We start from the raw sequence: 26,194 nt of genomic DNA on the forward strand, positions 1-26,194 counted from the left end.
TGGGCTTCTATGTGTGTGCACATGCCTCTTGTGTAAAGGGTCAGAGATTGAGCAGGGCAGCAGGTGAGGAGAAAGCAGCCTCCTGGCCACAGGAACTACAAGGGGATCGCGCTCTAGAAACTCATGGATGCAAAGACCTCCCTCGAGTATTACAGCTAATTTCCAACGGCAGGGATGGGGTTAAAGCACACCTGCCCAGCCTCGACCGTGCTCACTAATGTTTTGGGCTGATTAAAACGTTACTGAATTTGAGCTTCAACACGTGCACCTGCTTTATTTATCTGTAAGTGCTTCCTGTTGAGGTTTAATTTTTGTGACAGGAGCCTTGTGCCATAGTGTGAAGGCGATCCACAGCTGCGGGTAATGGTATGTCTACAGGAGTGTCTTCCTCTGACAGGACCTCCCTTCCTGTGGCTGCAACAGATGTTGATGGGCCTGATGTTGATTGACCACAGGAAGAGGTAAATGGTGCAGGAAAAGCCACGCACAGGTGTTTGTGAATGTCCTGCAGAACCCCTATGAGGGAGCCCATGTTGGTGTTATGAGTATGCATCTCATGGTGTATATCCCTCTGCAGCAGATTCATCTCCCAGATTTCGGTTAGTACCTTGCCTATCTTGCTTTAGAAGTCCTAATAGACTCCCAAGACTTTGTCGATGGTGGCCTGGGTGAGAGTGGCCCCACTCAGCTGGCACACAATACCGCACCTATAACTCCTACCCCCACATTTCATGTGCCCTTGGCCCAGGGTGCACTTTCCCACTGGGTCCTGGGTCCTCTCTAGCTGGGCTAAGTATTGTCACCTCAGTATCCAGGTCTGGGGGGCACACAATGGATGCAAGTGCACTAGGTATACAGGTTGGGGGGACTGCATTTGGCTGAGATGTTGCAGCTGGGGTGGGAGGTGTTGGTGTGGGCACAGTGATACTCACTGTTGCCGTATGCCTAGGCTGATCAGATGCACCAACACCATCATCCATGTCCAGACCTCCAGAAATGTGTCATCACTGAGGGCTTGATCTTGAGGTTGAATGGCATTCTCTTCAGTGGCCAAGCTCTGGCTAGGTGCTCTTCCAGATTGACCTGTTGTGAAATAGAGAACAAAGGTATTGGAGGTTGTGTGGTAACTACATCCAAATATTTTGTGACACAGTAAGTAAAAACCTAAAAAAAACAAAGTAGGTAAAGATTACTCTTGTGATATATTTCAGTGGTACTGAACTTGTTAACAAGACATTTGGAGACATTAAATACATGCACTTGAATTAAGCAGCTCACTAGATGTTCTGATATGTTGCATTTTGAGTAACGAATAAACATAACATCTTTTAAACATTTACGATAACACAGTGGCAAGGTAACATCTGTATTTTAGCATTCCAAGGCCTAGGTGTGTACAAAACAGGCGATCACACTACTTGATTGTATATTTAACATTGGTAATCATGTTAGCAGTGCAGAGTCAATGGATCACCTGCCACTTCTAATAAGCTGAGTTATCTTCATGCTTCACAAATATTTGAGCCACACTTGGTATGGTGTAACTCATGACATCAATAGTTTCATTTTAGGAGACTAGGACAACATAAAGCTAAGTCGGCAGACATGTCTCTGAGTGCTCACACACAAAAGAAACTGGAATATTTAACGATTTTGGGAGATTAAATCCTTGTGAACCTTATCAAACAGGTTCCTCTTTAAACCTCTTGGACATCCAAAGATATTGGAGTAGATGCCTCACTCACTTACCGTAACATGCTTCATCATCGGTGACTAACCACACCCTGGTAGGATGGCACCACCAGGACAAACTCAACCAAAGATAGAATGGGAGTTTGTAGATTAAATCAAACTGGATAAGCAGGGGTCCAGATGAAAATATACTGTTAAAATGGCTACAGGTATACCAAAGGTTACCTTTATTCATAGGGTACCTGGGGTATGGATAAAAAGGTTTGTTGTGGTTTCTTATTGAATATAATTGTTCAATGAAACCTTCTGTATTTGTGCCAACATGTTTAGACCCGCACTCCATGCCCATTCAGGTCTGGGGCCTTTGTCAGGACTTATTTAATGTATCCCTGCCTTTTATGCATGCACACCATGCACACTCGAGAGGCCTAAGGCTCAAAGAAGCAGCACAGCTCAGAGGTAGTCTGAGAGGAGATGTCAGGTACTTACGCAGTGCTGCTTCTTTGAAAAACGTGTGTCTTACAGACAGAACCACCCTCAAGAACCACATGATCCTTGGAATACCAAAACAGAGAAAAATCCTCAAGAACAGAAAAGCAAGAGAAGTGCTTTGCTCAAATAAACAGAAATGTAATCCACAACATTGACCTACAATTACACTTATTTACTAACATACATCAATGAAGTGCAAATTATTATTATAACAATCCCCTCCATTGGTTGAATTCATGTTTCAATGCTTGAGAATGACTCTTTTTGATGTTTAATAAAGTTCTATGTCCCCAGGGAGGCTCCGTGATTATATGATATTTCGTTTTAATATTTTCATTCAACCTTTGGGTGCAATAGACGAGGGACAAAAATTGACTATCATAAATAAGAAGTCCATGCACTCTGATTTATCCATTTTCAACATGATCAATACTCAAAGCAAGTTGTGTGTGCTCGCTTGTTGTATACCCTGTCCCAGTGAGCACCTTTGTTAAAATCCAAAATAGGCTGGGGCAGTGTTTCGCTCCAGTGGCAAGCTGCACAGCGTAGATAACTTTAATGAAAACTGTAGTTCATTTTTTCATTATGTAATTCATTTTAATTCCATATGATTCAAACTTTCACAATGCATAACAGAGGCAGCTTAAATCCATGCTTTTAATGCTGCATGCATGCCAATCCAGGCTTTATCATGCAGCACGATGGAATCAACAATATATCCTGGTTACTTGTGCAACTATAAACCCTATGTTTTTCGGGCTGGAAGCTCTTCTTCAGGGGTAACTGCAATTTAACAAAAAGGCCCATTAGCATTTAAGGGGTAAAGATCCCACATAAAACTTTTAATATACAATGCAGTACCTAAGTATGCAAAATCATACCCCCTTTACCTAAATGTGTAGTGAAAAATATGCAAATTAGCCCAAAACACTACTGTGACCCACCATCATATATAACTACCCCAGAATATACGTGCACAAAAAATATACGTGCTGTTACTCTACAAACTCATCAAGAACAGTGTCACATGCCAAACTCGAAATGCTTAACTCCATGAGAAATGAACATCACTTGTAAAATGTCAGACAAGTGAGTATGGGCAAAATCCCAATTTCATCTTGTTTTGAACTACTTAAACAGGGACTCATAGTAGATGTTGGTATTTCAATCTCTACTTCCCAACACATGCAAAATGGGTAGCGTTACAAACCTGTTGGCAAAATGCAACTAGAATGGACCATACATTTACATATTAACGCATATCCTGGGTCCTGGAATGATATTTCTATAGTAATACACTTACAAACACTATTCCAACATGTGGCATGTAATGGAGATTGATGTATGAGATCTTATATGCAACAATGCACATTAACACAGACAAACCTACATCGCTGATATTTTGAGGATTGCATGTTAGAAAACTAGGTACACAACACAATAGCAAAACTTCAATCCCCCAGGTATTCCTGTCGAGCCCCAAGAATGTAGGATGGCCAAGACCTTCGCTTTGCAGGGAAACAGTTGTATTGGGGTTCTTGGAGGCCCACCACCAGTTTTCTGGGCCTCCATGTGTTGTTTGGTGGCCGGGTAATGCACCTTACTCTTCAGGTTTTTCCACTGGTTCCTAATTATCTCCTGTGTGCGCAGGGTGGTACCTACAACATTCACTCTGTTGACTATTATGGGCCACATTTCCCTTTTCTTACTAAGAGCCGGATTGGTTCCAAACAATTGTGGCTCTACTCTTATCATTTCCTCCGCCATGACTAACAACTCAGCCTCTGAAAAAAAGTGGATTTTTTTGGGTGTGAAATAAGTCAAAATTAAAATAGGTGACAATTAAAAAAAATAAACACCAAGGGATGTGAGAAAAATGTGCAACAAAAGTGTGTGGGGAGTGGTAAAAGGATGGGGTAAAAAAGGGCTGCCTTTTCTCACCAGAAATTGAGGTCTGAGTTGCTATGCTGCAGGGGAGTTGCAAAGGATCATGGTCTGAAATAGGGTGTGTTTTACAGTATGAATTGCAGGTGTATCCACTTGGCCATTGGACATCAGTTGTGTTGTATTCGTATCCATCCAATGGCCACTGGAACCGCCAGTACAACTGTGTTTTTGTTATCAGCTCAGCAGGAACCTCCGGCCCTGACGGCAACCGAGCACACCTCACCAAAATTGCAGTCTGCCGGGGCCTAGGTGGGACAGACTCCGTCAACGAAGCCGGCGATTCAGGGTTCATGCATCATAAAAGGGTGGGTGGAAGACCGCCGGCACAGTGGTCTTCTTGTGACCACGACAGGATGGCGCAAAGACTGCCAAACTCATAATCGGCCCCTTAGAGCTTGTTCTTGCTCAATAATGAGCTAACTCAGATCTAAAACACTGAAAACATGATTTATTAGAGTGCTTCTTCATGGGCAATAAGGATCTACAGTAGCCTTAATGTTGCCATGTTACAAGGTCTTCTCACAACCTTATAGACTGGCAAAATATACATATTTCATGTTTTACTGAACAGGATAAAGGCACATCAGTAGGAGAGGGATATTTCCTAACAGAACATTTTAGATTTAATAAAACAAGCTGACATTGTATATCCTTTAATAATGAAGTATGGGATACTTGATGTTTATTTATACCATCTCCACGGTGCTCTCTATTAAAAGCATGGAGTCGAGCATGGATAATGTAGAACAAGGGATTATTCTATCATCTGATACCTCGACTTGTGACAACAATATATCCATACTTTCTTAACATAATTGGGCCTGAATATAAGTATATGTGCCTTTATCGCACCTGGCAAATACCAATACCCCAGATTCATGTTTATCTGGTGTGATAAATAGCACCTATTATGAATTATTATGGAATAACATGCAGATTTTGGTGTTTAACACACAAATCTACATGGTACGGTAAATACGTACACATATCCAGTGTTAAATGAAAGCAGGATTAGCCAAAATGTAATAAAGCTTGAGGTATATAATGCAGCCACTAATTTTTAGATGTGTTAATTTCCTTTTATCTCGTTATGCTGACCCAGGAGTGAACAGGTGTTTACACACCAGTCGGAATATTACAAGCAACTCATATTCAGGCCCTAAGTGGTAAAGAGAACTGAACAATAAAAAAATTATTGCATACACACTTAACTCAGACCTTGTGTTGCAACCATCATATCATTGTTGACATAGCAGACCTCCAGAGCTTTCTCTACATTGAGTTCAAATAATGTCAGAGAGGAAGACAGGTATATTTTTTAAATTTTCTGCCAGAGAAAGGTGGGATTTTTCTAATTATTAAGTATTAATATTACTCCCTAATGAAACTAAAAACAGGGATTTAAGGGGGCATGGCCAAGATGGCGGCAAGGTAGGATTCATCTTGCTGTCTCTCACACCCACCTCCGCTATTTAGCACTGTCCCTGGCCGCTCTGCGGCCCTGGCTCCGCCGTAATCTTTAGCTTCCGCCCCAGCAGCGACTCAGGACAAAATGGAGAACCGAGACAGCGGTTGGCGGGTCTGACCCGTTATTGGCAGACAGAGGGCAGCGGAGATGCAGCACAGACTCATTGGTTGCCACCACGGTGTGGTGGACAGTGACGGGGGCCACCTGAGTGTCCCAACGCCGAAGCAGAGGAGCAGGGACCTCCGAGCACCTGTGGCTGTAGCACGAGGGTGCACAGGGAGAGCCCGTGCAGGGCGGCCTCCTTGAAAAACCGAAGAGGACCGACATTGGGCCTAAGAAGCGCTGACTGCAGAGTAGGCTGCCGGACACGTGCTTACAGCAAGTATTGAGGAAGGCTCCCTGATGGTGGCATGTGAGGTGAGCTGTGGCACGCAAAGAGTCCCTCTCCGTGGTCAGTGGTGCTGGAGCATTAGCGGGAGGAACGGGGCTCCCTGTAAGGACAGCAGCCCCAAGAGGCCCAATACCCAGCTGATGCAGGAGGAGGGTCCTGGACAATAGGAGTGTAGGACCCAGTCTGTCGGCGAGAGGACCGCAAGTGTGCATACTGGTGCCGGAGGGGCAGTGCATCTAGCGGTGGCCCCAGGAGCCCTGGGATATCGCAGAAAACCGGACTGGAGACCAGCATCATGCTGCCGGAAGCGGAGGCTAGACAGGACCACAGGCAGTGCGTGAGTATGAACCATCGAAAGGCCTGTGTGAGGGCGGCTTGGTGGGCCCTAAGACACTGGGGTCGTGCAAAGTGAGGTGTGCTGGTGAGAGAGTGGGTAGCGCCATACCCCGGACCCACTGAAGAGAAGGAGGTGTATTAGTGGCAGCCTTGGAGGCAAAGGACAGTGGCTTATGGGCTAACTTTGGGGGTTGCAGATGTGTCCATAGTACACACCTGGGTGGCAATAAAGAGAGCAGATTTGGTCCCGAGTGGGAGGCAGCAACTGGAGACTTGAGCCCAGAGTATGATCGGCGGCAGTGGAAGTACGTGGCACACATCCTGGAGAGAGGGAAGTTAGCGGGCACTCAGCAGTGAAAAACACTACCGCCCCATAGCTTCCTCCTGGTGCCTTAGATAGAGGGTGTGAGGCTGAGACATGGCAACACACCCTGGCGCTTGAGCCTGGGCTGCCCTGAATCTGCGCAATGCCAAATGGGCCGTGGAGCTAGCGGACTCCCTCCTCGTCTTGAGGGGGAATAGCGCAGAGTAATGGCCCCTGGAAGAGGGAAGAAGGACCGTTCCCTCAAGGATATGCTGTTGAAGCACAGTGGTAGTACGAAGACGGAGCAACCGGCCACAGATGAAGCACAACAGGGCCCAGCGAGCACAGCGGCGGAGGATCCGATCACATGGTATTCTCCTCGCTCAAGGAGGACCTCCAGACAGTCAAGAGAAACCTCATGGCCGAAATAAAGAAGATTAGGAGGGATACAGGTACTCTCGGTGATAGAGTGATGGAATTGGAAGATAAAAGCGACACGCGAGAGGAGGAGGCCGAGGTCCTGAGGCAAGAGGTCATTTGCCTCCAAGAACATCATGTGGATCTGCAAACACACCTGGAGGACCTTGAAAACCGATCCCGCAGAAACAATATCCGCATATGGGAAGTGGTGTCAAAGGCAGAAAGATCCGATCTCACCAGTTTTGTGAAAGAACTTTTTAACCACATACTCTGCAAGCCTTGGGACACAGAGCTTAAGATGGACATAGTACACAGAGTTGGTGCATCCCGCTCAGACAAGGCCCCGCCGGCAGACATTTTGGTCTGCATACATGACTTCCAAACCAAGGAGGAAATACTACGCAAGGCACGAGCGATGCACTATATCACGTTTAAAGATCAGAAACCTACTCTATTTCAAGATTTATCTGCCCGAACTATGCAGAAGCGCAGAGACTTCTGCCCAATGACCACCCATCTATAGAACCAGAAAATTGGTTACTCTTGGGGCCACCCCTTTTTAGTCATCTTCCGGTGGGAGGGAAGGCTCAGGCAGTTGCACTCACTGAAGGAAACCTGCCAGCTGTTGGATTTGGATCCACCCAGAGAACATGGGCATTGAGGTCGAGGTTCCCTAGCACGGGAGGAGCATTGTCCCCTTTGGCAGAGACAGGGCAGGCGTCGCAACTTGAGCCGACCAGACACAGCCGAAATTGCAAGAGGACAGCAAGCAGCACTAGACACTACACCATTGGCATTGGCGAGGGATGAGGGCCAGCTGTGGAGGACTCTCAAGGCATCAGGTATGGTAGGCGCTGGGGGCGGAGGAAACTTGGTCATAATATGAACCCCATGTCTTCTCCAGAATGGCCCCAAGATGTCATTGGACTGCCGGCAGACTTCACGCTGGGTAAACTTGTTTATGTTTTCAAGGGGACTTTGTTCTTATGTTTCATATTCTTTTATTTCATATGTTTAGGGGATAATGTTTGTGACCTCCGTCACCCAGGCACACTCCCACTCACCTTACTGAACACACACTAGAGGTACTGAAAGAGTTGACCGGGGCACGCTGGAGGCCGGAAGACAAGGGAATTTGCAGCAGGAGTGCAGGTCTTACCTCCACTTATGCAGTCCTCTATACTTAAATCCTCTCCCTGAATGTGAGGGGTCTTAATGACCAGATTAAACGTCGGGCTGTGCTCTCTTTACTTGGAACAGACGCAAATAGATATTTGCCTGTTGCAAGAAAGCCATCTCCTGGCCAGGGACGGTCATAGACTCAAAACAAGAACATTCTTTAATCAGATGTTTTCTTCTAGTCCAACTAAAACAGCAGGGGTGCCTATTTTAGTGTCTCGCACCTTTAAGGGTAGAGTGCTCCAGAAAGAAGCGGAGATTAGGAATAGACTGCTTGCATATCACTTTGCAATTGGGGTACGGGATTCATAATAGGCACAATTTATGCTCCGAATGAAGGGCAAGAGGGCTTTGTGCACAACGCGCTGAGAGAGGTCTTAGCTACAGACGAACGACACATTTTAATAGGCGGAGACCTCAACCTTGTTTTTGACAATATGACGGACAGATCTGCGCAATGACTCGGGCAAGTGGGCACGTTGTCCAGGGAAGGGCTCTCTCAGCTCCAAAACCTTAGCCTAATTGATTTCTGGAGTGCATCTCATCCACATGCAAGGGAATACTCTTACTACTCCAAAGCACATAAAACTCATGGGAGACAGACTACCTGGTGGGCACCAGGGACATACACACCTCGGCGATAAACACTGAAATACTCACAGCTTTCTGCTCCGATCACACAGCGGTGGTTACAGACATTTTGTTCCCGCCCAAGACGATGCCCCACAGACAGTGGAGACTTCAAGACACGCTACTACAGCGTTCAGAGATTGTAGCACAAACAAAAAGCACTATAGAGGACTACCTATCCCGCAATAATATACCGGAGACTGCTATAGCCACACTATGGGGTGCCTTTAAATCAGTGGTATTTGGAGCTTTCATAGCGATCTCGGCAGCGGACAATAGGCTACAGAAGGAAAAAAAAGAAAGCCTGTCCCTACAGGTCAGGGAGCTAGAAAGTATACACAAAAGGACTGGGGTGTCCAGGGAATGGTGACAATTGTTGGCAGCTCGCGCCCAACTGGAGGCATTAGACTTAGACAAAGCGGAATATACCGCCCTCCGGCTGCTGTACTCCTTTTACGTGGGGGGGATAAATGTGGACGACTACTGGCAAACAGACTTTTAACCTCAGAAGACGCTAGGATAGCCGAGACTTTCAGAGACTTCTATGAATGGCTATACTTGAGACAAATGCTAAGCAACATGGACAGCACTAACTATCTCCTTAACATTTAGACATCCAGACTATCACCGGATCAAGTCACACTCCCAACGAAGAGATCCGAATTGAAGAGGTGATCTCGGCACTTTCTTGATTGAAGTTGGCCAAATCGCCTGGCGCAGATGGCTCCACCACCGCTTTCTACAAATCCTTCTGTCCGGAAATCGCCTCCCTCCTGACAAGCTTTTTCAACTCTTTAGCAACCCCAGGTGCTATTCCGACCTCCATGCTTGAGGCCATAATAAAAGTGATCCCCAAGCCAGGAAAAGATACAACACGCTGTAGTGGTTACTGGCCAATTTCCTTGCTAAACATAGATCTAAAACTGTACACAGGCATACTAGCAAAGAGGCTGGGTCAATACATGCCAGCTCTGATCAAATCCGACCAGGCAGGCTTTATCCCCCAGAGACAGATGAGCGACAACACCAGGAGGGTACTACACATAGTGAACAAGGTATCCAGATTCCCAGACAGTTACATGATGATGGCAATAGACGTCGAAAAGGCGTTTGACAGGGTGCCTTGGCCCTACCTGGAGGGGGATCTGTCGCATTTTGGGCTTGGGGAACGATTCCGCACCCAGGTCTTAAATTGTTATCGCTTCCCAGAGCGATGGTGCAAGCCAATGGCCACAGATAGGCCCTGCTCCAGATAGCCCAGGGCACAAAGCACGGGTGCCCCCAATCGCCCCTGCTATTTGTTCAATATATGGAGCAGTTGGCACACAGGGTAAGAATGCATTCACAGATTCTGGGAGTTCCTATGGGGGGATGAACACATTATAAGCCTCTACACAGATGATGTCTTAGTGACTCTCAAAGAACCCGACATGTCTCTGAGGGCATTTCCGCAGAAACTTGATGAGTTTGGCAAAGCCTCTGGGTTCAAAGTAAATGTGGAAAAATCGGTTGCCCTTAATCTCTCTCTTCCCCCGCAAACGGTGGAATGACTTCAAAGGCATCACCTATTCCAATGGTCTCAAGACACTATCTTTTATCTTGGATTTCAAATAGCCGCCTCTACACACACTACTGCTCTTACTAACTATACCATTCTTCTCCGGCAAGTACGTGCTGACATACATCGCTGGAAGCCTCACCCGATTTCCTGGTTGGGTAGAATAGCTGTCATCAAAATGACAGACCTCCCTAAAATATTCTACTTGTTTCAAGCACTCCTGATACCCCCGCCCCCGGGCATGAGCCCCAAATTGCAATCGGAGATCGTACAACATATATGGCAGGGTCGATCACCCAGGATCAAAAGGAGCCTTAGTGTCCTGCCCACGTCTGAGGGTGGGAGTTCCTGATCTACAGCTGTCTATTAAGCGGCTCAGCTGCAATATTTAGTGGAATGGAACCGAACAGAATCAGGGAAGCATTGGCTGTTTCAAGACTGAGCTGTGGCATGTACCTCACTAATGAAAATTCCCTTTTTAAAGAAAGCCCATAGACCCCAGAGCCTATATGTCTCAGATATCACGCGGACAACAATGTCAACATAGGATCAGACTAATATTAAACACAATCTTACTTCCTTCCCATCATCACAAACCCCATTGCTAGATAATCCGAACTTTGGGCCAGGTATGGGGGAGACAAGCTTTATGGCATGGCCCCAATCCCAGTGCCGTTCTATAGCCTACATTTTTGATGTCGAAGGGGTACTCTCATTTCTGCAGGTCAAGGCTGACTTTGGCATTCCAGAAACAGAGCACCTTCAGTACCTACAACTCAGGCACTGTATACTACAACCACATAATAGAATCGCAGCCAGCCGACACCTCACTGGCTATGAAAAATGGCTTTTGTCAAAATCCTCAGATAAAGGAATAGTCTCGGATATATATAAAATGTTGAATAAGCGCAACATACATACACATAATGCGGGTAGGGGTAGATGGGAACGAGCCTTAGGGAGATCCCTCAGCAACAAAGAGTGGGAAGGTTTGTGTTATAGAGCTCGCCACACGGCCAATAACATCGCCCTGACAGAAGCTCTCACAAAAGTGATTACCTATTGGTACTATACTCTGGAGAGACTCATCCACTAGCTCAGACTGCGTCAGAGGCAGCGGTACGACAGGCATATTAATACACCTGCTGTGGGACTGCCCCCTGATCAGCTACTACTGGGTCCAAGTTCTGGATGATATCGACAAACATCTAGAGACTCAACAACTCAGATTTCCAGCTCATATTCTGTTGGGGGTACCAGACCCACAGATGTACCCACTGAAATCCAGGAGGGGCCGACTAATAGCGTTAGCGCTGGGACCCGCTATACAGAACATCTTGACACATTGGAGAACTCAGCAAACACCCACACACACAGGCTGGCTGTCCCAGTTATGGCATATTCTGGGGATGGAAGAAATAACCCTCACACTTGCCGGGAAGAGGGCTGATTTCAAGGAAGCTTGGCTCCCCTTTCTGACACTGCTAGTGCAGCAGTTCCGTGAGCTTAAATGTCCTAGATTCTTACGCCTATTACGGTTTACCAGAGGATGCAGTACCTCCTGCCGGGAACAACATGAGGGTACGGTGATGTAAGATGTTCAGAGCCTAATGCAGGGTGTTAGACCTGTCTGGCTTTTTGGCGAAGTCCCTCCTAATTTTTATTTATTTTGTCCCCTTTTTGCCCCTCATACTCTTGTTAATTTTTGTGTCTACTGACTTTTTGCAGGTGTTGGTCAGGGGGATAGGTGTTTTCTTCCCCCCTCATAATCTTTTACCTTAGGCCCAGAGGCCTGTTCTGACAGGAAAGTTGGCACCACCTAAAATGGTGGCCGCCAACTGTCCCAACTGTCACCAACAGAACCTGGCCATAGACCAACATAGGGCATTCCAGAACCTTCTGGTCCATTCTGGACCACTGAAGGGCAGCCTATATAAGGCGGAATGTGGGGCAGCCATTTTGTCTGTCAGTGAGGAGCAGCTAGAGTGAAGGTTGAGGTCTAGTAGGGGTAGGATTCTGAAGGGTGGTTCCCTCTACAAGAGTAGCCCCCTGTCAAGACTTTCCCACCTCCTAGTCCTGTTGTCCTAGCCAGGTTAGCCCATCCTGCTGACCCTGGATAGAAAGGTTAAGGGGTTAACTTTAGTAACCTTGGGAGCTGTGAAGTACCCTGCCTTGGGAACTGACCTAAGAGTTCCCCTGTGTCCTGAATCTGTCCAGTAAGGAGGGTTATGGGTCTAGTGCTGAGGAAGTGCCCTGTGGACTTGTTCTGAAGGAGCCTCTCCATCTGTAACCCCCCTCCTCGTCATAGTGAAGAAAAGAGGGTCTTTCATTAGACTACATCAAGATCTGCGTTTTCCTAAATTGAACCTTTGGAGTGTAGCAAGTTCCCTCACCTGTGGGTCGGCAGAGAGAGCTGAGGAACCTGCATCCTGTGTGCCATCGATAGCGGGACCCCTGGGGCACTTGTCGCGCTAAGTGGCAGCACCCCCGCAGGTTCCACTGAGCCTGGGAAGCCTTGCGAGGCTTCCCTGTGGGAACGGGACCCCAGGGGCGCCTGCCGCGCTCTGCGTGAAGCGGATCAACTCCGTGTGCTGAAAGCGCCGTGTCCTGTCAGCGCTGTTCCGGTGAGCAGAGCAGGTTTGCCGGTCGTTTGAGGGCGGGGCTGGAGGAAGCCGAGTGGAGCAGACTCCGGAGCCAGCCACTGCTCACTCGCGCATGCCCGCCCGCGCCACGCCTCTCCAGGAAGACGGAGGCGGGATTAGTCTGTGAGGCGCCGGGAGCAACTGAGGAGTCAGGCATCGTCTCTCCCTTTCCCCGTTCGAGCGCCTCGGAAAGGAGCCGGCGCGAGCGGGAGGGGAGAAATAGGCAGAGTCCTTCCTCCGCTCGGGCACCGCCACAGGAGCGGGCCGAGCCCAGAGGAAGAAGCAGAAAGGCCCGTTAGAGGCTTGGGGGCAAGTGCGAATTTGGCAACCCTTCCCCTCGAGCGCCACACAGAGGAGCTGGCCCGAGGGGGGAGGAAAGAGCAAGGAAGCCTGTTCGGAGCGTTGTGAGGCGTGAGAGCCTCGCCTGCCTTGGTTCCCCGCCCCCTTTGCCTGCAGTCCCCTACCAAGCCTGGTGCGAGGCGATCCCAGCCATAAACAAACAAGTAAGGAGTGGAAATACAGGGGGAGTGGCGCTAGTACCTACAAAGCAGTAAAGTAATTTCTGGTCAGTTAATCCCTGCTATCCTCAGGTTGCAGAGTGACATAAGGAAACCAGATCTAGCCATTGTGGTGAATTGATTAACTGAATTGTGTTCCTAATTTAAGTAAGCTGAGTACAGTCATTACCTAGGCGAACCTTCTCAATTCAACTGTAAGAAACTGCACTGTGATTCTCTTTGAAACTGGTTTAATGACAAAAGAACTGTAATGTTGAACCTGACTGACTGAATTGCTTAACAGTTTAAGTGTTATTGCTGTAATGTTATTTGCTCTTGCTTATAGTGAGGTGTAGTCTTCTCCCAAGATTCTAGCGGAGTATATCTAGCCTAATTAATTCTAAAGTACAGTTATTCTACTGAAAAAGCGTGATCAGAATCCAGAAGTACAGTGACAGTTAGTACTGTAAAAAAGTGATTATCTGCTGGTAATTTAAAACGTGTAATTGCTGATCCTGAAAGTGATCTAAACTGATTTGAACTATTTATAAGTGAGTTACTGATACTTGACAACCCAGAGCATATTATTTTTATATAAAGCAACACGTATTTTCACATAATTTTGGTGTAGTGTTTTTCTTTTTGAGTGCTATTGCGTGAAGTTACTTTTGGGTGGTCTGCAACCTTTACACTGTGCCTCTAAATGTTAGTCTTGCCCTAGGCCAGGCTACCTAATTCCAACACAGGGTAGGTAGGAGAGGGTGGGGGGTTTACGTTGTTTCACTGTATATACATGGCTTGCTTAACTGTATACTTAGGCTTTGCATAGCCTGTAATTGCATTTTACTGCCAGCTGGCAGCCGTTTGAGCACTGTCTACTCTTGTTACCTTCTGGTGAATGTGGGAAATAATAATAAGACAGATTTGAACCATGAATACAGGGATTTAAATGCTTCACTTTTACACATTTGAGCACCTTTATAAAGCACTGCTAATTTATTTTGTTTTTGTTTTTTACAAACTCAACTTAAAGTAGCCTAGTGGGAGTCCCATAAAATGGATAAACCATCAGTCTTATTTTTGGCACACTGAACTTCCTTAACTTTCTTAGTATTCCCCCCACCTATGTTTTTCTGATCTCAGCTGCAATGTACCACTTCACATGCTGGATTCTGCTTAAGACATTATCACATGAGATGTAATTAGAAGAAACAACAAAGTCTGACACCCACTTAGTACAAAAGAAATAACAAGCATTTGCAATGCAATAGGTCTCGCAGCATTAAAGTTTGAGTTATTGGCATGACAATGCGTTGCATACATTTTTTAGCATACTTTGAATTGGTGAGCAGTTTGAGTGTGTGCAAGAGTGCTGTTGCTCACAGCTGTTTTTATTCATGCAGCTCTAATGATGCACCTCACGCACGGGGCTGACGCAGTTATTATTCACAAAGCTCTGATGATGCACCTCATGCACGGGCTCACAGCTGTTATTATTCACGCAGCTGTAATGATGTACCTCACCACGGGGCTGACGCAGTTATTATGCACCTCACCACGGGGCTGACGCAGTTATTATTCACAAAGCTCTGATGATGCACCTCATGCACGGGCTCACAGCTGTTATTATTCGCGTAAAGAAAGATACAAATACAGATTATAGCCTTGTGTAACACCCAAAAATGTGCTGGATATGCCGTCATAAAGGCTACAGAGCCCAGCTTGGAAAAGAACACAACATGACACAAGGGGGTGTTTCGCATTGCAAAACGATGGAGTCAGCAAACTGCCTAGAGCATGAGACGGATGAAGGCGAGGCCATGACACACCTTATTTCACAAGCAGGTCTCTAACCTACTTACAGGAGTGACTCCTCCGGCCCGAACACGTACTCAGATGTGCCAAGAGAGTGGAAAAAACAGACTCCACTACCTAAAGGAGTGGCGTCCTGTACTACATTCCACCCTCGCCTTGTGCTGAATGGGCACACGCCCGATTGGTCAACCACAGCCACTGGCATATTAATAGATAGCGCAATGTAATGTAATTAAAGAGTAAATTTACAGAAATGCAATCATAAAAAAGAAAATCTAAGAAAATCCAAAACAAACGTCAAAGTACAGCCCTAGTTACAGCGGGAAAATAATAAATATCTTTCTAATGGCGGGTGTTCAAACAAGAGCTTCCGGTTTCAGTGGGGTTATTAGGCACAATTCTGCCAACCAATACTCAAGCCAGGGACATTGTTTTGTCACAAGCAAATGACCCCAGCACATACCAAGAGTAATTTGCTTCGGAATGATGGGCATGGACCAAATCCCCGGAGTATATCCCATCTCTTGCAACACTGCTTAAGTCTCCATCCAGGGAAATAATGTGCAAACTCAACTGATGAACGAAAAAGACGTACAAACTTTCAGGTGGAATCATAGAACTCAGACAACCCCTCTTACTGTTGTGTTCCACCAAGCGTAAAAAGTCTGGGGCGGGAAAACAGCACCATACTATTCATAAGCAGATTTGTCATGTTCGATTTTTATGCTGGGCCAGAACCTACATTTACAAACTAAAGCCAAGAAAAGCTTGTGGGAGGGGTAGAATGAGTAACAACGTCAGGAATTGTGCTGAGGTCTAACAGTCATTCTCGTGCTTCGATGGCATCTCGGAAAACACGGCTGATTCACAGGGCAGCAAAATATGGATCTGAGGACCAAGACAATGTTCCAAGCTCTGTAAGACGTCATCACCCCCCTTATGTCAAGGAGGATATCAAGAAAGAAAACATTTGCATCACAATAAACAAGTAAAGAGCTTGGTGGTATAACTGCGCTGCCAATGCAACCAGCTCCCTTTTAGGGCAAGCCCCACGTTTTGAGAATAAGGAGGGCGCCCTGAGGGGCAGCAGCGCCTCTGATAGCTAGCCAGCCCGGTAACAGTTAACAGTTCCTTTTATTTTTATTAAAATAAAATTCGGGACAAATATTTTAAGTTATTTTGCTAAGCTCTGCGTCAGACTGGCACGCATAGTTTCGCGCCCTTTAACGATACTCAAGTAATCAGGATGTGTTCCGGCGATGTACACCTCTTTACCTTCCGCCTGCAGACCCACTCGTACCTCCATTTCAACTACAAATATGACCAATTATTATTAACACTTCTACTGCTTTCCGCATAAACTGAACTGGAAATATTACCTAACGTGGAGGTGAAGAACACTGGTTCTGATCCATTCCCAACATATGACCCACCACCAGCAGATATTGGCCGCGTGTGGAAAACTACCGTGGGCGGAACTTCCGGCTTCGGAAGCCCGCGCATGCGCCCACAGAGAGAAGCCGCGCCCACGGATAGAAGCAGTGCAGGTGACGCAGAGCTCCTATGCCCTAGAGAGAGCCCAGCGGTGGCGGCTGAAGTCCAGAGTAGCGGTAAGTGGGCGGGCGCTCGGTGCACTTGTGTGTGTGTGTGTGTGTGTGTGTGTATGCGACGGCGGGGGTGGGTTCTCTGTATGTGTGGGTGCGTGCGTGCATGGGCGCTCGTGTGTGTGTGTGTGTGTCTCTGTTTCTGCGCATGCGTGTGTGGTGTTGGTGCTTCCCAGGAGACAGCAGCTGAGCGCGTTCGCGAGCGCGTGGCCCGCGGAAATCGCCTCCTTGAAGAGGCAATGCACGCGGCCAGGTGCTGTCTCCTGGGAAGCAGAGTCAGTAACAAAAGATCTCCTGGCGGACACAGCGCTGACGCGCTGTTCGCCACGAGACCTAAAAAGGAGGGGATTTTCTGGACTGACCATTGACCAGTTGGTCCATCGTTGATGCACTCATGTTTTGTGTTCTGATGTGTCACTGATGTTCAATGTCTAAAGTTATGAGGACATAGGTGTGAAGATGGGTGAGCAGGCAGCCAATGACAGTGAATTAGTCCACAAGTAAACCAGTGATACTTTGGTTGCAAATACAGGTTTCCACAGATACAGCTTCCCTCATATCTTACAGCCCAAAGAAAGTGCAGAGAGAGGTTTACAATTGTGAAAGCACAACACAGTTTAAAACCCACACATGTTTATACATTTATTTTTGTAGTTTTATATATGGCCAACCAGCCCAGTTCTGCTGAAGAGTGCTTTACAGTTGTACCACAGGGGATAAAAGTGTAGCACAAATAAACATATTATAGAATATGAGAAGTGCACATCGGAGAATACAAGTGACCTCTAACTGATCTGAAAGAAAAGAGCCGTTGTTTACATAGCTACTATAAAATAAATCTATGAAGTCAGATATTGGAACTGCCAGCCTGCATGTCCCAGAAATTAAGCAAGTTATAAAAGACAGTTACTAGAGCAAGAAACAGCAGGCAGCTGTATGTCAGAATAGTGTTGATAAAATATTGTCTGACATAAATATCTCGCCCTAAAAATTCCTTTAAAACATTTTGGCTCATCTGGTGTAGATTATCTATTATTAACTACAATGGGGTGATACTGTGGTGAATGATAGGATAAAATACATTTTCAGGAGATGTTTAGCCAATGAGTGCCATAACCAACAGGCTTTTGAGCTTTTCTTTAAATCATATAGGAGTAATTTGTCTTAAATATATATGGAGGGAAGGAATTCCAAATTTTGGGAGCATTTGTATAAAAGCATTGCTTTTAAGGTCCTTCCATTCTAAAGAAAGGGATTTCCAGACATGGTATGTCAGCACATCAAAGAGGTTAGGCCCAATTCACAAAGGGCCTCCACACTCATGGCTTAATCCTCACAGTCGTGGTGAGGTCCTCACTCGTGGTGAACCTTCGAACTGCAGTTTGTGATTGTGGCGGTCCCGCCATACCTGTGGGACCTCATCCACAAGTGCCCGAGGTCCTTTGTGAATCTGGCCCATTGGGCACTCCAGAGAAAGAGACGTTGCTGGGTAGGTAGGTCAGCATCTCATTGTGTAAAAATGTATATACTATGCAATCTTCTTTGAAGATTATTTTGGCTTCTATAGTCATTAGGAATAAAGACTCATTCTCATGTTTTGGATTTGGATAATATTCTACCGGTGGCATGGGAGGCAATTTTCAGGGAGGCAAAGTAAACCTTTGGAGCACCTATTACTGGAGCATTTTCATAATCAAGCCCTGATAGGAGGAGCACCTGCACTATGTTTAAAGTCTTTAACGGGAATAACAAATTTTATGCCACTAAGGAGTCTAATTTGAAATTAAGCACCTCTACCTAGAATGTTACTATGCACATTTTAATTTAACTTTCTGTCTAGGATAAAGCCCAGGAAGTTAGCATTTTCACAAATAAATGGCTTACAGTTGAGTAGGTTTGTTGCACCAAGTTAAAACTGAACCATTGAGAGCAATGAGTGAGGGTGAGATCAGGAGAAATTCTAATTTCCAAGAGTTTTACATGATGGAATGACATACATGACTATAGGTCTCTAAGAGTCATTGTCCCATGAGTATGCAACTTTCATGTGTAGCAGAATGTCATCAATATAGCAGTGATAGCAGATGTTGGACCTATTCAGAAAAAAACTGAGAGGTTACTGTTATAGATTAATACGCGTTGGTAAGAGTATGGAGTCTTCAGAACAATCCAGATATATAATTTGTGGTTTGGAAAGAGAGCTGTATAATTTGATCGACTGAGAACAATTATCTAGGTATGAGGAAAACTAACTTAGGACTGTGCCTTTGAACCACATTGTTTTCTCCATTGTTTGTAAATTTGATGCATGATGTACCATGTCGAATGCAGCTGACAGGTCCAGAAGACCAAGGATACATGATTTACCCTCCTCTAGAATGTGGAGAGCCTCATCTACTATTTGTAGGATTAAGATCTATGTGCTGCATTTTGAGCATGGTTGGGACTCCTCAAATAGGTTGGTTTCATCATTAAATCAATTAAGTACCATAGCTTAATACCTTTTCAGGTGTTTTACAAGGACATGTAATTTTATGACAGGTCGGAAATGTTTCTGGTCCTTCAGATCGACATTGGCCTTTTTATGATCAAAGTTGTGCTGTTAGAGGTAACAGAGGAGCAAACAGCTTGAACAAGGTTAGCCGGAATGTCATCCAAAAAGTGAGAGCAATGTCTGAAACCAGCAATTTATTTCATCAAATCCCTTCGGGTCACCATTGTCCAAGTCACCATTGTTTTACAGGGAAGAGCCAAAGTTTTTGCACAACTTTTGTAAGAATGAGATAGCTCTGGATGATTGGTGTTTGGGAGATCGGTATTGCTTGGTGGATTTAGAAGATATTGGCCAATTCTTTACCAAAATATCAACATTTTATTATCGATTTGCCAAAATATTGTGCCCAAAATATGGATTATCACAATATTATGAAGGTAGATATATATACATAAGTATAGGTGTACTCCTCTTAACTTCACATATATGTACCTTGACAGTATGTAGCTCTACATGGTGCATAGGCATGGTGGTAAGAATGCTAAATCTATACTTATCTATATGTATTTAGTTTCACAATATGGTGGAAGTAGTTATTTTGGTCACAATATTGGCAGATCAATATAATTGTCCTCAATATTTTGACATGCATCGACTCTGGCTGTATTGATCTTGTTTCTGAAGAACCTTGATTTTACTTCAAATATATTATTTTAATAGATTTTGCTGCAGTGTTGTTTTCTGTGGTTTATGGTCACAAGCATTCAACAACACTGCAAGACTTTTGAGCTCGTTTTTAATTTAAATACAGCACAATGACTCACAGTAGACTACATAGTTGTGGTTTAGTGGGCTGTGAGAAATTTCACCTCAATCTCTTGTTGTAAAATCATCTCATCTCAAAGGTGAGAGTATATTTTGGTTTCCAGAGTAGGTAGGTTGGCATCCATAAAGTTTGTAACCCAGAAACAAGGAGTTTCACTTTACACCAGGAGAGGGTTTTTTATTGAAAGGCAGTATGAAAGGAACAACAAAATGGTCTCACAACTTAATTTGGATGGGGCATTTGGCCTTGATGCTCCATTCTTTGGCAACTATGAAGCCCATTGCTGCCCCCTTACATGTATCAGCCCCATTTACATGTAGCAGTGGAAGGATATTAGCAGTATGCATACAGTAGCAGCATCCAAAGACATAAAGTGAGTCGAGAGGGGATGGGATGAGTAGGCAGCTAATGACAGCAGATGGCTCAGAAGGTGATTCATTGACACACTGATCCCAAGCAAATGTCCACAGACTCAGGGGGATTTTTTCAAGAACAGACGATTATTATCGCCAACCCAGGTTAAGGCAATTTTACATAATGCCGTCTATTGCGGAAAACTGACACTGTGTTAACAGCGTATTCTCAACACACCGGCAACAGGCAATAGTCTCCGGATAACACGTCAAATGTCCCCGTTAAAATCATCGGGACGCAGGTAAAAAAGGAAACTTGATCATGAAAAAAGTTGTGATGGGCCCAACAGCGACAAAAACAAAAGCTATAAGCAGCACCAGGCTGCCATTCTCATGTCAGGCAGGAAAAATCACCATAAAAGCTGCAAATAAAGCCCCAGAAAAAACAAACCCAAAGTACTGAGAAGCACCATGCAGGAAGCTGGTGCAACTACAGCACCTCACAAACCTCCCGGAGGACCAGACAGGGACTTCAGGGAAGGAGAAGGGCAAGGAGAAGAAGAGGAACACGCAATTCAGTCCACAGGAAAACGAGATCCTGATTACGGAGGTGATAAAAACACTACCAACAACTGTTAATCACCTCCACTGTGTCATTGGTAACTAAAAATGCAATATGGCAGTCCATCTTTGCCAAGGTGAATGCAGTCAGAGTGAAGAGAAGGGAAGTGGACGGCTGCAAGAAGCATTGGAATGATGTAAAGTGCAAAACCAAGCTACCACCGGCTAACAACCGACAAGCCGCAATGCAGACTGGAGGTGGGAGTCCAGCGCCATAGCAGGAGCTGGATGAGATGGAGGAAATGGTGTCTACAGTCATCAGTTGGGAGACGGTGGCAGGAGTTGGGGGACCAGACACTGCTCAACATGACCTGACCCAACAGCACTAGGGTGAGTAACAACCAGAGACTGGCGGGAACGGGGGAGATGGGCACAATGGCACACATGCACAATTAAGTATAGCACAGTGCACACCCACAATGACTCTGGATCATGTCCCTGATCTCCTTGGCATACTGCAGCACACATAGAAACACCAAGTAGCCCCTGTCGACAATATGCCCAGAGGGGGCCCTCCCCACACATGACTAATCTCACATCAAACCCATGCACCTGTGCTGAACCCAGCAAAGCTGCAGGTCCATGAGCCACACTGACAATGCAAGTGACACTGCATGACGATTAGCATGGCTGCAGTCCAATTAGCATGATATGGTGCACGCCACAACACTGAGGTAGCTGAGTGTGGACCACATCCGTAAAGGAGCAGGTCACACCCTGACACATCCACGTGCACATACAACCCCTGACGTCAACCAGACATCTGTGGACAAACCATGCCCAAGAGTCCCAACTCCCACCAATTTACCCAAGTCTGCAACATCTCAGCACTGTATAAGCACAGAAGTGAAAGGCACACCGCCTGAGAGGGATAAGGGCCAGCAAAATCAGAGCTGCAAGGGCGACTCTCCCACAATGCAGCACAGACACATAAGAATCAGAGCACATCAACATTGCCAACAATGTGGTACAAACTGTAACACTTTCACAAAAGAACAGAGAACACAACTGCTGCTGCTTGTGTGTAGAAACTGGCTAATCACATTTGGCATAGCAGGAAACTGTGAAATGATAATGTACAAGTACAACCTCACATTCCTTATTGTGTAGAAATTAGGGGTGGGTGGAATTTGTGTAGTCGCAAATCTCCGCGAAATGGTAAGAAATCACCGCAAACACGCAGAAATTCCACGAACATGCGGAATTGCTTGTTCGTGATGCTTTTTTACTGTTCACAATCGCTGTTTGGGTGCTTGGGGAAAATATATCGCGAACACGCATTTTGAGAACGCGAACAAGCAAAAATTTTGTGATGTCGCGGAACGCAGAATTTTGGGCAATTTCGCGTTCTCCGCGTAACGCAAAATTACTCAAATTCCGCAAATTCCGTGAGCGAAACAGAAGTTTACCGCCCAGGCCTAGTAGAAATGTCCACTCTCCCACATCAAATAGGCATCTCCACCCAAACAGATAAAATGTACGTTGTCATGCAGTCTGTTTGTAAACTTGTCCAATGCGTGAACATACATGGAACACACTGTTAAACTGCATCTCCCCCTTACATTGCAGAGGGGGAATTAACACTTCCTGCAGAGCAGACCGTACATCTCTTTACTGATGATGAAGAGGACCTCCACACCATTGACACTGATGCCCTCCAACAGTTCATGGACACCCGCTGCACATCATGCCCAGGAGCAGGGCAGCCCAGCTGTATCGAGGAGACCCCATCCCCTGCACAGACTACACAGCAGGAAGCACCCACCACTGCTGTCTCCCAGAACCCCCACGACCAACACATGGCATTCCAACGCCGTGTGTTAGAGGGCCAGAAGGAGATGGCTGATCAGGTGCGGCTGGGGTTCGACCTCATAGCAGCCAAACTGGATGTAATACATGGGTTTTTAATTCCCATCAGGGACCACTTAAAGTCGCTAACGGACACTCACAGCCCGCTCCATGCTCTTCAACAAGCCATGGTTGACATCGCTGGAGTCATGACTCTGTGTCAAGAACAACAGTCTAGTCAGAGTGGCACCAGCAATGTGACCCGGGAGTTGGGGCACATGGGGAGGATTATGGAGAACATGGAGCGGATTCAGGCAGAAAGAATGGCTGCCATGGCTGCACACCAGCGAGAAGTAGCTGGGATCTTCCGTGCCCTGCAGATCCTCATCATGGCATTACTGCCACAAGGCCTCGCGCAGATGAATGCTGCTGTTACTACTCCGTCCACATCTCCGACCCTGATGTGTCAGTGCCTCACAGTGCGATACAAAAGGGGGTGGTAATGGACGGAGCATCTGAATCAATCAAACACTCACACCCAGTCAAAAGATCTGGGTTTAATCCATCACCGTTCTTTAGCCCACTCTGCCACCCCAGTTCAGACATGGCCATATGCAAATCAGTCTGACCCTGTGCCTCATGGGAACAGTCCAGCTCGAACTGCCAAGCCATGTCTTCCCTGGACCGGAAACAAGCTTCCGAGGACCGGTTTCGGGCATTCCAGCCGTCTTCAGCCCGGCTTGCTTGAATCCAGTGGCAAAGTGAGCAAGGGACTCACGTCTAAGCATACCCTGCCACACTTATGGCAGCCAAAAGCGGTACAAAAGGGGGTGCTGATGGACGGAGCATCTGAATCAAGCAAACACTCACACCCAGTCAAAAGATCTGAGTTTAATCAATCACCGTTCTTTAGCCCACTCTGCCACCCCAGTTCAGACATGGCCATATGCAAATCAGTCTGACCCTGTGCCTCATGATAGCAGTCCAGCCCGAACTGCCAAGCCATGTCTTCCATGGACCGGAAACAAGCTTCAGAGGACCAGTTTCTGGCATTCCAGCCATCTTCATCCCGGCTTGCTTGAATCCAGTGGCAAAGTGAGCAAGGGACTTACGTCTGAGCATACCTTGACACATTTATGGCAGCCAAAAGCGCTACAAAACGGGGTTGTGATGGACGGAGCATCTGAATCAATCAAACACTCACACCCAGTCAAAAGATCTGGGTTTAATCCATCATCATTCTTTATCCCACTCTGCCACCCCAGTTCAGACATGGCCATATGCAAATCAGTCTGACCCTGTGCCTCATGGAAACAGTCCAGCCCGAACTGCCAAGCCATGTCTTCCCTGGACCGGAAACAAGCTTCCGAGGACCGGTTTCTGACTTTCCAGCCGTCTTCAGCCCGGCTTGCTTGAATCCAGTGGCAAAGTAAGCAAGGGACTCACGTCTGAGCATACCCTGCCACACTTATGGTGGCCAAAAGCGGTATAAAAGGGGGTGGTGATGAACGGAGCATCTGAATCAATCAAACACTCACACCCAGTCAAAAGATCTGGGTTTAATCCATCACCGTTTAACCCACTCTGCCACCCCAGTTCAGACATGGCCATATGCAAATCGGTCTGACCTTGTGCCTCATGGGAACAGTCCAGCCCGAACTGCCAAGCCATGTCTTCCCTGGACCGGAAACAAGCTTCCGAGGACCGGTTTCTGGCATCCCAGCTGTCTTCAGCCCGGCTTGCTTGAATCCAGTGGCAAAGTGAGCAAGGGACTCACGTCTGAGCATACCCTGCCACACTTATGGCGGCCAAAAGCAGTACAAAAGGGGGTGGTGATGGACGTGAGTCCCAGGCTCTACACATCACTGGAGTCAAGCTATCCAGGCTGAAGAAGGCTGATAGCCAGAAACCGGTCCTTGGATGATTGATTCCGGTCTAGGAAAGACATGGCTTGGTAGTTCGGGCTGGACTGTTCCCATGAGGCACAGGGTCAAGGCTGATTTGCATATAGCCAGTGTCTGACCTAGGGTGGTGTGGAGTGCAAATAAACTATGATTTAGGCCCAGATCTTTGTACTTAGGTGAATGTAAGACATTGTTCTGCATTCTGTCCATCAACTGTGTTTTTTGCAATTTTCACCCCGAGTGGGCTGGGTATGCTCGGACGTGAGTCCCAGGCTCTCCACATCACTAGAGTCAAGCTATCCAGGCTGAAGAAGGCTGATAGCCAGAAACCGGACCTTGGATGCTTGATTCCGGTCTAGGAAAGACATGGCTTGGTAATTCGGGCTGGACTGTTCCCATGAGGCACAGGGTCAAGGCTGATTTGCATATAGCCAGTGTCTGACCTAGGGTGGTGTGGAGTGCAAAAAAACGATGGATTTAGGCCCAGATCTTTTTACTGGGGTAAATGTAAGACATTGTTCTGCATTCTGTCCATCAACTGTGTTTTTTGCAGTGCCTCACAGTGCGGCAGACATTTCACCTCCGGCCCCTGAAATGGCATTGCCTCATAGTGCAGCAGACATTCCACTTCTGGCCCCTGATGTGGCACTGCCACACAGTGCAGCACATATTCTCCCTCCAGCCCCTGATGTGTCAGTGCCACACAGTGCTGCAGACAAAACACCATCACCCATATGTGAGGCACATAACACATCAAAGGACGATGATGTGGATGATTCTGCCATTCTGGTAAGAAGGAAGCGATAGCATTCATCTCCACTATATGGCCGGTTTCAGCTTTGTTCTACCCTCTGCATCAAGCCCTGGAATAACACCTACCACTGTCCCCCGATACACTCTGCGACACTCACCCTGGCCCTCGACATGGACTGGCATATTTGGTTTTGTTACCAATGACACAGCAAGCAGACTGCGGACTGAACTCTTCCTCTTCCGATGAACTTGTCAATTCCTAAAGGACTCTGGCCCTACACGGGGCAAAATTGTAAAGTGGGGTTTGCATGGCCATGTACTGGTTCAGCTTCAACACTTCACTGAATGTGATTAAAACATTCTAATTCACGCAGATGTGTCATGTCTATGTGATGATGCAGTAGGCCTGTTGGGCCGAACAGGAATTAATTTGTCTGAGACCTGCTGGACCGCACTGTAGTCCGGAGGGAGCAGTCAGCA

This window comes from Lissotriton vulgaris, chromosome 8 (genome assembly GCF_964263255.1).
Source record: "Lissotriton vulgaris chromosome 8, aLisVul1.2, whole genome shotgun sequence".
NCBI classification, from domain to species: domain Eukaryota; kingdom Metazoa; phylum Chordata; class Amphibia; order Caudata; family Salamandridae; genus Lissotriton; species Lissotriton vulgaris.